At 43.5% G+C, this 12610-nt stretch overlaps 1 protein-coding gene across 4 annotated transcripts in view; it reads right to left on the reverse strand.

Moving 5' to 3' along the window:
• Positions 1-12610, reverse strand: part of ZNF532 (zinc finger protein 532) — a 229839-nt gene that overhangs the window by 46801 nt on the left and 170428 nt on the right. The window lies entirely within an intron of this gene.

A 12610-nucleotide genomic window follows, 5' to 3' on the forward strand; every position in this document is an offset into this window, starting at 1 on the left:
GCTAACTTTTCAAAAGGAAATAAAGCAGCTTTTAAACTAGAACAAAGAGGAAAGCCGACAGTCACTCAGCAGCGCATGGTTCAGAGAGAGGTATCTTCAAAGGATACTAATGATGCATTAGAATTAGGGCATCCCGACAGTGAGGTTCCAATTATAAGAAAAGTAGTCCAAGTGCCTGGAACTAAAAACTCAGCTGAGCTAAAAAATTCTAACTTATCCCTATCAATTAAAAAGCAGAATGTAAATACAAACAAAAAACAAACTTTGAAATGTTTGTATGCTAATGCCAGAAGTCTAAGAAGTAAAATGGGAGAATTAGAATGTATAGCAGTGAATGATGACATAGACTTAATTGGCATCTCAGAAACATGGTGGAAGGAGGACAACCAATGGGACAGTGCTATACCGGGGTACAAATTATATCGCAATGAGCAGCCGGGAGGCGGTGTGGCGCTTTATATCCGGAATGGCATAGAGTCCAACAGGATAAACATCCTGCATGAGACATGGTTTAATGGAACAAAGTCAGCATGGCTTTACCCAAGGCAAGTCTTGCCTCACAAATCTGCTTCACTTTTTTGAAGGAGTTAATCAACATGTGGATAAGGTGAACCGGTAGATGTAGTATACTTGGATTTTCAATACAAAATGGCGCCGGCTGTATGGCCATTTTGCAATACGGCAATATGATTCGAGTGCAGGAGGTTGCTTCCGACCCCCGCTGGACTTTTGGCAAGTCTTGTGGGGGTCAGGAGGCCCCCCCCCCAAGCTGGCCAAAAGTCCCTGAGGGTCCAGCGGGGGTCTGGGAGCGATCTCCTGCGCTCGTGACATCGGGGGACAGGAACCAAAATGGCGCCGGCACTACCTTTGCCCTGTCATATGACAGGGCAAAGGTAGCGCCGGCGCCATTTCTATTAATGCACCCGTGGCCCGAGAGTGGAAGATCACACCGGGGACCCCCACTGGACCCCAGGTAATTTAAGACATTTGGGGGGGGGGGGTTGGGAGGGTGGGGGATTTATTTTAAAGGGTCGGGGTGGGTTTTAGGGTTGTTTTAGTGTGCTGGTTTTCCCGCCCTCCCCCGATTTACGATTTAAACGATTTAAAAAAAAACAAAACCGCGACGATCCGATTCCCTCCCCCCCCCAGCCATAATCGATCGTTAAGACGATCGATCTCGATTCACATCTCTAACAGAGAGTAGGATTAAATGGACAATTTTCTTAGTGGAAGGGATTGGGCAGTGGAGTGCCTCAGGGATTTGTAATGGGATCCTTACTTTTCAATATATTTATAAATGATCCGGAAAGAAATACGACGAGTGAGGTAATCAAATTTGCAGATGATACAAAATTGTTCAGAGTAGTTAAATCACAAGCAGATTGTGATAAATTGCAGGAAGACCTTGTGAGACTGGAAAATTGGGCATCGAAATGGCAGATGAAATTTAATGTGGATACGTACAAGGTGATGCATATAGGGAAAAATAACCCATGCTATAGTTACACAATATTAGGTTCCATATTAGGAGCCACCCAAGAAAGAGATCTAGGCATCATAGTGGATACCACATTTAAATCATCGGTTCAGTATGCTGCGGCAGTCAAGAAAGGAAACAGAATGTTGGGAATTATTAGAAAGGGAATGGTGAATAAAACGGAAAATGTCATAATGCCTCTGTATTGCTCCATGGTGAGACCCCACCTTGAATACTGTGTACAATTCTGGTCACCGCATCTCAAAAAAGATATAATTGCGATGGAGAAGGTACAGAGAAGGGCGACCAAATGATAAGGGGAATGGAACAGCTCCCCTATGAGGAAAGAGTAAAGAGGTTAGGACTTTTCAGCTTGGAGAAGAGATGGCTGAGGGGGGATATGATAGAGGTGTTTAAAATCATGAGAGGTCTAGAACGGGTAGATGTGAATCGGTTATTTAGTTTTTCAGATAATAGGAAGACTAGGGGGCACTCCATGAAGTTAGCATGTGGCACATTTAAAACTAATCAGAGAAAGTTCTTTTTTACTCAACGAACAATTAAACTCTGGAATTTGTTGCCAGAGGACGTGGTTAGTTCAGTTAGTATAGCTGTGTTTAAAAAAGGATTGGATAAGTTCTTGGAGGAGAAGAACTTATTAATTAAGTTGAGTTAGGAAATAGCCACTGCTATTACTAGCAACGGTAACAAGGAATAGACTTAGTTTTTGGGTACTTGCCAGGTTCTTATGGCCTGGATTGGAAACAGGATGCTGGGCTTGATGGACCCATGGTCTGACCCAGTATGGCATGTTCTTATGTTCTTACCTTTACAACTTACTCATGAAGAGATACAAAACACACAATTTGGTGTAGATTTTGAAAGAAGCATGTGTGCGTCCATGTGTGCGCACTTCCCGGCGTGCGGTGCGCACAAGGGGGGGATAGATATTTTCTAGTTTTGTGCGGCGACGCATCCTAGCCTTCCGCAGTTCACTCCCAGGCCATTCCAGGAGGGAACTTCCTTACTCCCTTCCCCTCTCATCCCCAACCCGTAATTCCTATCTTTCTCCTTGTTTTTTTTTCTTTTTTTATTTCACAACTTACTTCAGGGCTCGACCTGAAGTAAGTTGGCAGCCTGCAGGCTTGCGATCCCCCGGCACGGTGGCAAATGGCTGCTGTACCAACCGCCTCCAGCTCTGCCCCACCCCGCCCCTTTTGCGAGGCCCAGCTCTTGTGGGCTTGACAGGAGTTACACACATGTAATCCCCGAATTTTACGAGCAGGGGGAATTTAAAGTTCGCCCAGTTTATGTGCAACAGTTTTGGAAAAAACATGAAAATTACGATCATGAATATATTTCATCAATGAACATATGGAAAAATGAACAGGGAGAAAAAAAAACAAGTCATAAGTCATTACAACAGTCATCATTTTTATACACAGGCCATATTATTCACAATACAAAATATATTTAAAATTATTTCATTCTAGAACACTTTTTAAATCAGAGGATCATTTTTCAAACTGCCAACATAGACAATTTTTGCCATACTAGCTGTATCAGGATTTTCTTATAGTCAACACAAATAGTCAGACTAATATGCCATCTGTATTCCAAAGTCAGGCACTGCTGATACTTCACTCCTTCATAATGCAGAACTTCCAAGCATCAATTAAGAGGTAAGCTGTCATATACTACACTCCACCTCTTAATCGAAAAGTAAGTGCTTATTCTCCCTTTGAAAACTGCCCAAGGAAAAAGTACCCACACCAGTTTGCTTCTACTTCTTTGCATCCTTTTTGCTTCCTTCCTGTAATGCACTTTACTGGGATCTCTTTTTTTAGATGAATTGTCCACACTCCTGTTTCTTTTTGGATGAAAGACTTCACTCTCTCAAGGGTTTGGTTTACTGATTCCCAGGGACCAAGGGCCATCAGTTACAAGTGGAACAAGAATATAAATTGAACCCAAAAACGGGAAAAAAATCAAACATAAAACAGGAAGGAAAGAAAAAAATTCCTTGCCTCCAAACAGAGGAGATAGTGCAAAAAGACAGTTACTTAAAAATTATTCTTCCTCTGCAGAAGACAGATTCAGCTGTCACCAGAAGACAGATAATGCTGTCACCAGACAGCTTTATCCTCTGGAAGAGAGATACAAGTCTGCCAGAATCTTCCCTAATATATGATCTAATCTTACACAGCAGATGCTCCAATCCACTGTGAAGGGGTACCAAGGTTCTCACAGGGAATTCTCAAAAATTGGCTTAAAAGAGTCAGAAGCAATACATAAGGGCTGGATAGAGAAGTCAATGGGAGACTGAGTCCTAAATGGGAAATTTCCTTACTCCTTTTCCATAAATTAGAAAAATTGAGGAAGGATGCAGAAAGCAAACTGCTTCCTTGACATGGTAACTAAAAATCCACAAGGATAGGGGCTGGGTCGATACGCCATGTGCGGGGAGGACCCCTTAACTTGGCGATCACCCAAGGGTCCTACCTCCCCATCTCGCCTGGCCATGCCACTCATCTCATTCGAGGATGGGGCGGGCGGTACAGGTAGCGATGGGAGGGCTCAAGGAGGCCACATCAACGCGGCCACGTCATGATGTCATCAGCCTTGCGTATCACAAGACTGGCGCCATCAAAACCTCAGCGAGCCTTGGGTTCGCCCTCTTTGCAAGGCGGTACCGCAGAGGAATGATCGCGGCAGACTTTGAATTGTGGCCCACCAACGCGGCCCACACGATCGGAGGCATTGCGGCCTACTCACCCATGCAATCTGAGGCATCCGGGAGGGATCGCGGCCTTCTGCGATCGAGGTGCAGGAGAAGGATTGTGGCATACCAGCGCAATCGGAGGCACTACAGAGAGGCGAGGGAGGAGTGATCGAGGCATCACCGGCACAGCAAACAGCAAGGAGGCCCAGAGAAAGTACAGACCGGGAGCAGTGGACTCAGGTAGACGGCCCCACAGCCAAACAGGAGCAGCAAGGAAAGACCAAGGAGGCTGGGAAGGAGCCTAGAAGAACGACCCACACTGGAGCTGTAAGGTCCCCGGCATGAAAACAGAGGAGACCGAACCTGAACAGGGAGTGAGACAGCCCCTCAGGAGGGAATGCTGCATGCAAGGAGAAGGAGGGAGACACAGCAGAGGAGCAGGAGAGAACAGAGAGGTGCGCCCGCCATGAGAACAACACAGGGCGGCAAAGGAGGTGCAAGGGAACAGTCTGGCGCCCCAGGGAAACCTATCGCAGCGGAGCAGAATGAGAAGCAGTGGCAGAATGGATCTCATCAAGGGAACAGCATTGCAGGACCGGCGCAATGGCAGACATGGCCCATGTGGCCACCGGCAGGGCCCACAAGGACAAGCCACAGCGACACTCGAAGGCCAGGATGCAAGCGCACTTTGGTACATATTGCCCATGCTCGCGGCAGTGTATCAACAGATGTGTCAAGCATGGGGTCAACCACTGGTGGTTGGGCAAGGAGGAGCAGTACCACACAATGTAGCGACGGCAGATGTGGTCGAAGAACCAGGAACCAGCCAGAGGATGGAAGTGGGACAAAGTAAGACATGCAATGAGGAAAGAGAAGACACATTAACAGTGCAACAGAAGAGACAAAGGGCATCGGAGGAGTTAACAACAGTTAACAAAGACAGTAACATGACAAGTGCAGATGGAAACAACGCAGGCACTGGGGCATAGAAAAGTCCAGCCAGTACAGGGCGAGAAGCGGAGTATTGGAGTTCCCGGCAAGAAAGGAAAAAAGGTATGAAATGGAAAAGGAATAGAACTGTGTCAAGTTCTGGCTCCTCAGAGAGCAAGTCTGATGAGAGCAAGTCTGAAGCGAGATGCTTCAGAATTCAAAAGAATACAGGCATTGGTGCCCAACTTAGCAGAATTGTGGGAGAGTGTGCCGAAGGCTATGAGAAGTAAAATAAGAAAGAGAGAATACATAGATATTTTCTCAATAATGGAAGGCCAAAAAGGCGCATCCAAAAATAAGAAAAAGGGAAAAAAGGAGGAGGAAAAAGGTGGGGAGGTGAAGGTAGTGAGAAACATTATTAATTGGACCTGGGCATTCTTAAGAATGATTAGCGTACTGGGATGGGAGGACCCACCGCAATATGCCCCCATGTTCAGTTATGCGGATACTATTCTAGAAGAATATCCAATTTCCATCTGCATGAACAAAGGTAAATATGAGAACAATTACTTAAGAAACAATACCAGGGAGAGAACAAAAAAGACAATAAAATCCTCACGCAATAATTTGGTACAGATAAAAAAGGACCCTTTTTCTATTTCCAAATCCCCAGCAATAAACAAACTAATCATGCTAACATTCATCCTAGTAAATGCACATTCAGTCGCAAAGAAATTCCCAATCATCACGAATTTACTGTATGACAATAAACCAAACTTTGTTGCAATAACGGAATCATGGTTAAGAAAAGCAGACGTAGTTCTAAAAAACCAAATAGCGCACAAAAATTACGAAGTATTTTCAGTCCCCAGAATAAACAAACGCGGTGGAGGTCTCTTACTAATTATTGAAAAAAACCTTTAAATGTAAACCTAGCCAAATAACACCCCCCCCCAAAATCATGAAATTGCCATTTTTGATACCAACAATATGCAAATATGCCTTATCTACTGCCCACCGAGCCTCCTAGAATTAAATATATCACCACTAATTGAGTTCCTTACCACACACTTAAACATCTCCAGACCAACCATAGTGTTAGGAGATTTTAATCTTCACATGGATGCCCACCCTTTATCCAACGCATGCCAAGCACTACTAGACGCCATGGCAGCATTAGGCTTCTCGCTAATAACAAATAAACCAACACATAAAGCAGGACATTCACTGGATCTCACCTTCATCAACCACAATTATCTAGAACACTGCAAATCTGAACACACACAAATTCCATGGTCAGACCATTTCCTTATTCATTCCGACATAAAATTCCTTAAACCCCAAATCAAACAAAATCATAAACCCTTAGGGGCAGATTTTTAAAAAGTACGCTGGATTTTATAAGATACGCGCGTAGCCGCTCGTATCTTATAAAATCCGGGGTCGGCGCGCGCAAGGGGGTGCACATTTGTGCAACCTGCGCGCGCCGAGCCCAGCGCGCGCTGCCTGTTCCCTCCGAGGCCGCTCCAATTTCGGAGCGGCCTCGGAGGGAACTTTCCTTCGCCCTCCCCCCACCTTCCCCTCCATTCCCCTACCTAACCCACCCCCCCCCCGGCCCTATCTAAACCCCCCTTAACTTTGCGCGCGTCGGCCGGCTGCCCCGCTCCATGGTCCGCTCCCGGGGGCTGTTCCAGAGGTCGCGGCCACGCCCCCGGAACGCCCCTGGGCCAAAACCACGCCCATGTCGCCACCCCCTAAACGCCTCGCCCCGCCCCCTAAACGCCGCATCATCCCAACATGCCCCGACACGAAGCCCCGGGCTCTGCGCGCGCCGGCGGCCTATGCAAAATAGGTGCGCCGGCGCATGAGGGCCCTGCATGCGTAAATCTGGAAGGATTTACGTGCGCAGGGGTTTTAAAATCCGCACCTTAGAATTCAAATACAGACCACCTTTTAATACTGAAAAACTAAATGACAAACTAGAAGATAAACTAACAGACATTGATTTCAACAACAGCAGTTCCGCCACAGAAACATGGCTAGAGACAACAAAAAAAATAGCTGACAAAATAAACCCCATCAAAACGATAAAAAAAGGAAAAAATGATGCAAAACGAAATAACCCCTGGCATAATACAAAAGTAAAAGATACAAAAAGGACTCTCAGAGCATTGGAAAGAAAATGGAGAAAACACAAAACAGAGAACCACTAAATACAGAAAGCATCTAGCTTTCTACAAACAGTTAGTACTTAATGTTAAGAGAGAATATTTCAGCAATAAAATAGAAAAATTTGCAAATAATCCAAGAACATTATTCTCAATAGTTTCAAACCTAACCAGAGACAAACAGGAATCAACACAAAACCTACCAGTAACAAAATGTAATGAAATTGCCAAATTTTTTAGTGACAAAATTACTAAACTAAGAGACAAACTTCCAAACACTGCCAACCAAGAAATTAAAATGCAAAAAAGGGATGTCAACCCATGGACATCTTTCACTGAGATATCTGAAATAGAAGTAGAACAGATGCTAAAAAATGTAAACCGCACCCCACACAAAATTGACACAATACCTACAATTGAACTGAAGAAGTCAGCTAACATAGTCACCCATACGCTGACTAAAATCATAAACCTATCCCTAGAAGAAGGAACAATGCCAGATTCACTGAAAGGAGCAATAATAAAACCAATAATTGAGAAAAAAAACAGTGATCCCCTTATCCTAAACAACTACAGACCAGTATCGAATCTTCCTTTAATAGCTAAACTAATCGAAAAAACAGTACAGAAACAGCTAGCTGAACACCTGGATAACAACAACATACTGTACCCATCTCAACACGGATTTTGAAAACACTACAGCACTGAGACTCTGCTACTCTCTCTAACAGATAACATTCTGAGAGGCTTTGATAGTGGTAAACACTATATTCTACTAATGCTTGACCTATTGGCAGCCTTTGACACAGTAAACCATAAAATACTACTAAATAGACTGGAAGAAATCGGATTATAAGGCCTAACATTAAAATGCTTCAGTTCATATCTAAAAAAACAGGTTTTTCAAGTTCAGATCAACAACACATTATCAAAAAAGATTAATCTCAAAACAGGAGTTCCACAGGGATCAGCCCTGTCTGTGACCCTTTTTAACATATACATGCTGCCATTATGCCACTTACTTGCAGGACTAGGAATAATACACTACATTTACGCTGACGACATCCAACTAATTCTACCCATATAGGACACTTTAGAGAAAACATTAAACCTAGCCAACATGTACCTAAGCATTATAAAACAACTACTAACACAAATGTAACTTGTAATTAATATTGATAAAACAGAATTTCTACACTTGGAACGAAAAAATTCTGAAATCAGTCAAACCTCAATAATACTCAAAGACAAGCAGAAAATTGAACTAACTGGAAAAGTACGTAACCTGGGAATAATTATAGATCCTGAAATCAATGTGAAACAACACCTATCACTAAAAGTAAAGGAAGGTTATGCAAAACTCATGGTACTCAGAAAACTTAAACCACTACTAACTCAAAATGACTTCCGAACAATTCTACAGGCACTAATTTTCTCCAGCACGGACTACTGCAATGCCCTTATACTAGGACTACCTACCTGGACTTGACCAACATTACTCAAATAATGATTTTATTTATGAAATTGTAACCGAACTTTATTGGCACCTGTTAGAATGTAAGATATCCTACATTTACTTACCTTAGTCTATGTGCCTATTTGTAAACCGTTGCGATGGTATATAACTTAGCGACGGTATAGAAAAGTTTTTAAATAAATAAAATAAATAAATAAATAATACGACATTAAGACCTCTGCAATAGAACACAGCAGCTAGAATACTAACCGGAAAAAGAAGGAGGGCCCATATAACTGAAACCCTAGCAGAGTTACATTAGCTACCAATTGAACACAGAATTAAATACAAAACTCTATGTATCATTCACAAACTAATTTATGATGAGAAAGCAGATTGGCTTAACACAGCATTACGGGTACACACTCTACACAGGAACATCCGATCAGAAAATAAAGCACTCCTAACCATCCCAACAGTTAAAACAGCAAGGCTCACACAAGTGAGAGAAAGAGCTCTATCACTAGCAGGACCCATAATCTGGAACACAATGCCTCCAGAGATCAGGCTACAAAGTGATCTCAAGGCATTCAAGGAAAGTTTAAAAACATGGCTTTTTAAACAAGCATTTTACAAAGAGACGAGAGAATAGAGAGAAATAATTCAGGAAAAGACAGAAAGGCACCAACCCAGTAGATTAGTCTATGAACTCTACACCACAATAAGCTTAACTATAAAACTATGTGTGATAAAACTACCTGTGTAAGTACCTTGGTACAACTGGTCATGAACTACTTCGCTAAATAACTATGTCTAACGATATATTGTAACCGAACCTTTGACGGCACCTGTTAGAATGTACTATTGTACACTTTTACCTATATTAAATATATGCCTACATGTAAACCGTTGTGATGGTATTTAAACTTAGCAACGGTATAGAAAAGTTTTTAAATAAATAAATATGTTGGCGTTTTAACAAATCGGGTTGCACCTTCCAGGCCTGTATATTCAAATATATTTGTACGGTTTGCGCTGCACCGCACCCCGCGATTAACTGCACAAGGAACGGTTCCGGTCAGCAAGGAGGGAGTAATGGGAAAAGAAAATAACGGTCCCATGGGCAAGGCTCCTTCACCAGTACAAATAGCAGCGATGGATAGGTGGTCAGCTATCTATCACAAGCGAAAGGAGGCACAAAAGGTAAGGGAAGGTTTTGAGAGGGGTATTAGCATATCATTTCAGGGCGAAATAAAAGTCATAATGGCTAGTAATTTGGAATCAGTTGTCCGGCATGTTGACATAGTACAGCAGAAGGTCGTCAGGGAAATTGAGATGAGCAGAATGGTAGAGCCATTCTCGGAACCGCCATTCCAAAAGATGATGTTGTCACCGTTAGCAGTAGTTCCAAAGAAGGAACCAGGAGAGCAGATTGATACAAAACTCAATGGCAGAGTGTTAGTTTAATAGTACACAGGTCAAAGACCGACCAGGAGGAAAAAGGGGCAGAGATTAGGTTAGCGGAGGTGGAATCTCAAGTCACTTGCCCAGTAAAGAATATTCTTCAGTTCCTTAGGATAAGGCCGAAAGAGGGCACCCATTTGTTGGCGCATGCAGACGGGGTCCCATTGAAGAAATTCCAGTTCACAGCACTGCTTTGCATGACGCTCAATAACATCGGGTTAGATGCTAAAGAATATGGTACGCATTCCTTTAGAATAGGAGCGACCACAAGTGCAGCTCAAGCTGGCCTGCCTATGGATACCATATGCCGGACTGGCAGATGGAAATCCTCAGCAGCCAAAATGTATGTAAGGCCAAGGTTGTGTAGTTTGGGTGCAAATAGCTAATGGATTGTTTATTAATTAATTTACCTGCAGGTCCGGGATTCGGACGGAAAACAGTATGGGTGATAGGACATTCATTCGTCCACTGTACCACCAAGAGGGCGCAGGAGAGACCGTACGGGGCCCATTTGGGATTGGCACCATGGGATATAACTGCTCTGGATGGGAAAACAAGGAATGCGGTGGGCACAATTAATATCGGAAGTGATGAATAAGTTGAGCAAACTGCAGAAGCCGGATACCATGGTTATACACCTGGGAGGGAACGATTTAGGAGAATATTTGAGTAAGCAATTGATTGAAGCAATAAAAAAGGATTTAGCATCACTTATGGAAATGACACCAGGAACAAAGATAATATGGTCCGATATTATCCCCCGCATAAAATGGCAGGGCTCCAAGTTGTGGGGAAGGGGAAGAAAGAAATTGAATAGGCAGGTAGGACTATGGGTACAGGGGATGGGAAAACGATTCGTCAGGCTCGAATGGGCGGACGAATCATGTCCTGGACTTTACTGGACAGATAGGATACATTTATCAGAAATTGGTTATGACTTATTCAATAACGCCATACAGGAGGTGTTAGAATCACTATGGGGTGGCGGTACAGTTGGGCCACAGCAGCGGTGTTTGGAGGGGGGGCCTGGGACAAGTGAAACACTATCCCAGGCTGGTGGCGGGGGTACCCGAGTCGATGGCCACACACGGTGTGGAAAATGGAGGTCCTGGAAGGACGGAATAGTAAGGGGCGTGGGCGGCGCAGGGAGGAGGGCCCCCCTGGCTTGGAAACATGGTGGGGCGTCAGATGATTTTGGCGGACTGGCTTACCAGGGCGGACGCCGAAACGAAGCCCGGGAATTCTGATGTCTGAATACACACCAGAGGACGACTCGGGTATTGGCTATTGTTATGTTAATGTTTAATAAAAGCTGCGGCCTGTTTTTGCCAAAATCAAGAGTGGTTGTTAATTTGTGGCTGGGGGGTTGCGGCAGGGGATGGGGAAGCGGGAAGGACACAATGGTGTGAGATGCCTATGTTAACGATGCTGTGAGATGATAAACAGCTAGGATACACCATCTGCATGATCCCAAACAGGGCAATAAAAACCAAATCTCTCAGTTACTTCTACACAGAACATCCTCAAATGATTGGTATATTCCTATTAGGTAGGAAAACTATAGGTTTCCTACATTTGGATATTTGTACTGGCTAAAACAATGTCCATGATTTTAGAAATTCAAAAATAGGCAGGTTGTTATCTCCCCTGAAATAATCCCACACAGGAAAAGCCTCCACAAGAATATGGGTAAAGGTACATACATGTGTTGTGGAACAACATGAGTACTTTTACCCGCATACAGGGTGGACAATTTTTAAATAGTTCTTTACCTGGGTAAATGGCTTTTGAAAAGAGCTCAATGTTTACAACATAGGGCTGAAGCACACATATACCAAATACATGGTATATGTATACAGGGGATTCATGCACTTTGAGAATTAGTAGGTGCACGCCTACCTTAATGTGGCGTAGGCATGAACATTTACACCTGCTAGAGTGCAGGTGTAAATTCCATGTGTACCATTTACGTGCAATACTTTCAAAAATCAAAGATATGTGTGAAAGTGATTTTCCCGCCCCAACTCTGCCCCAGGAATGCCTCTTTGCAGTACATTTAGAAGTACACAGCCCTGGATTTGTCAACAGGCACCCATTATATTTGTACCTAGGGAGACAGACATTTAGGGGCTGCAGGCTGGCTAAGATTTGCTTCCTTCCAGCTCTGCTGAATCTCATTCAGCACAGAACAGCCCTCTGTTACCCTGAAACAGATCCTTACAGAAGTTGGAGAAGTGACAACACCAAAAGTGCCTAGAAGTGGCAAAATCCTAAATTTGCCCCTGGAAGTACTTGTGAAATTGCTTCCACTTGTACTTTTATGTGTATAATTTCTGGGGTAATTTTCAAAAAGCCAATTTAAGTGTGAAAAACACATTTTCCATGCATAAATG

This window comes from Rhinatrema bivittatum, chromosome 1, assembly GCF_901001135.1.
Source record: "Rhinatrema bivittatum chromosome 1, aRhiBiv1.1, whole genome shotgun sequence".
Lineage (NCBI taxonomy): Eukaryota > Metazoa > Chordata > Amphibia > Gymnophiona > Rhinatrematidae > Rhinatrema > Rhinatrema bivittatum.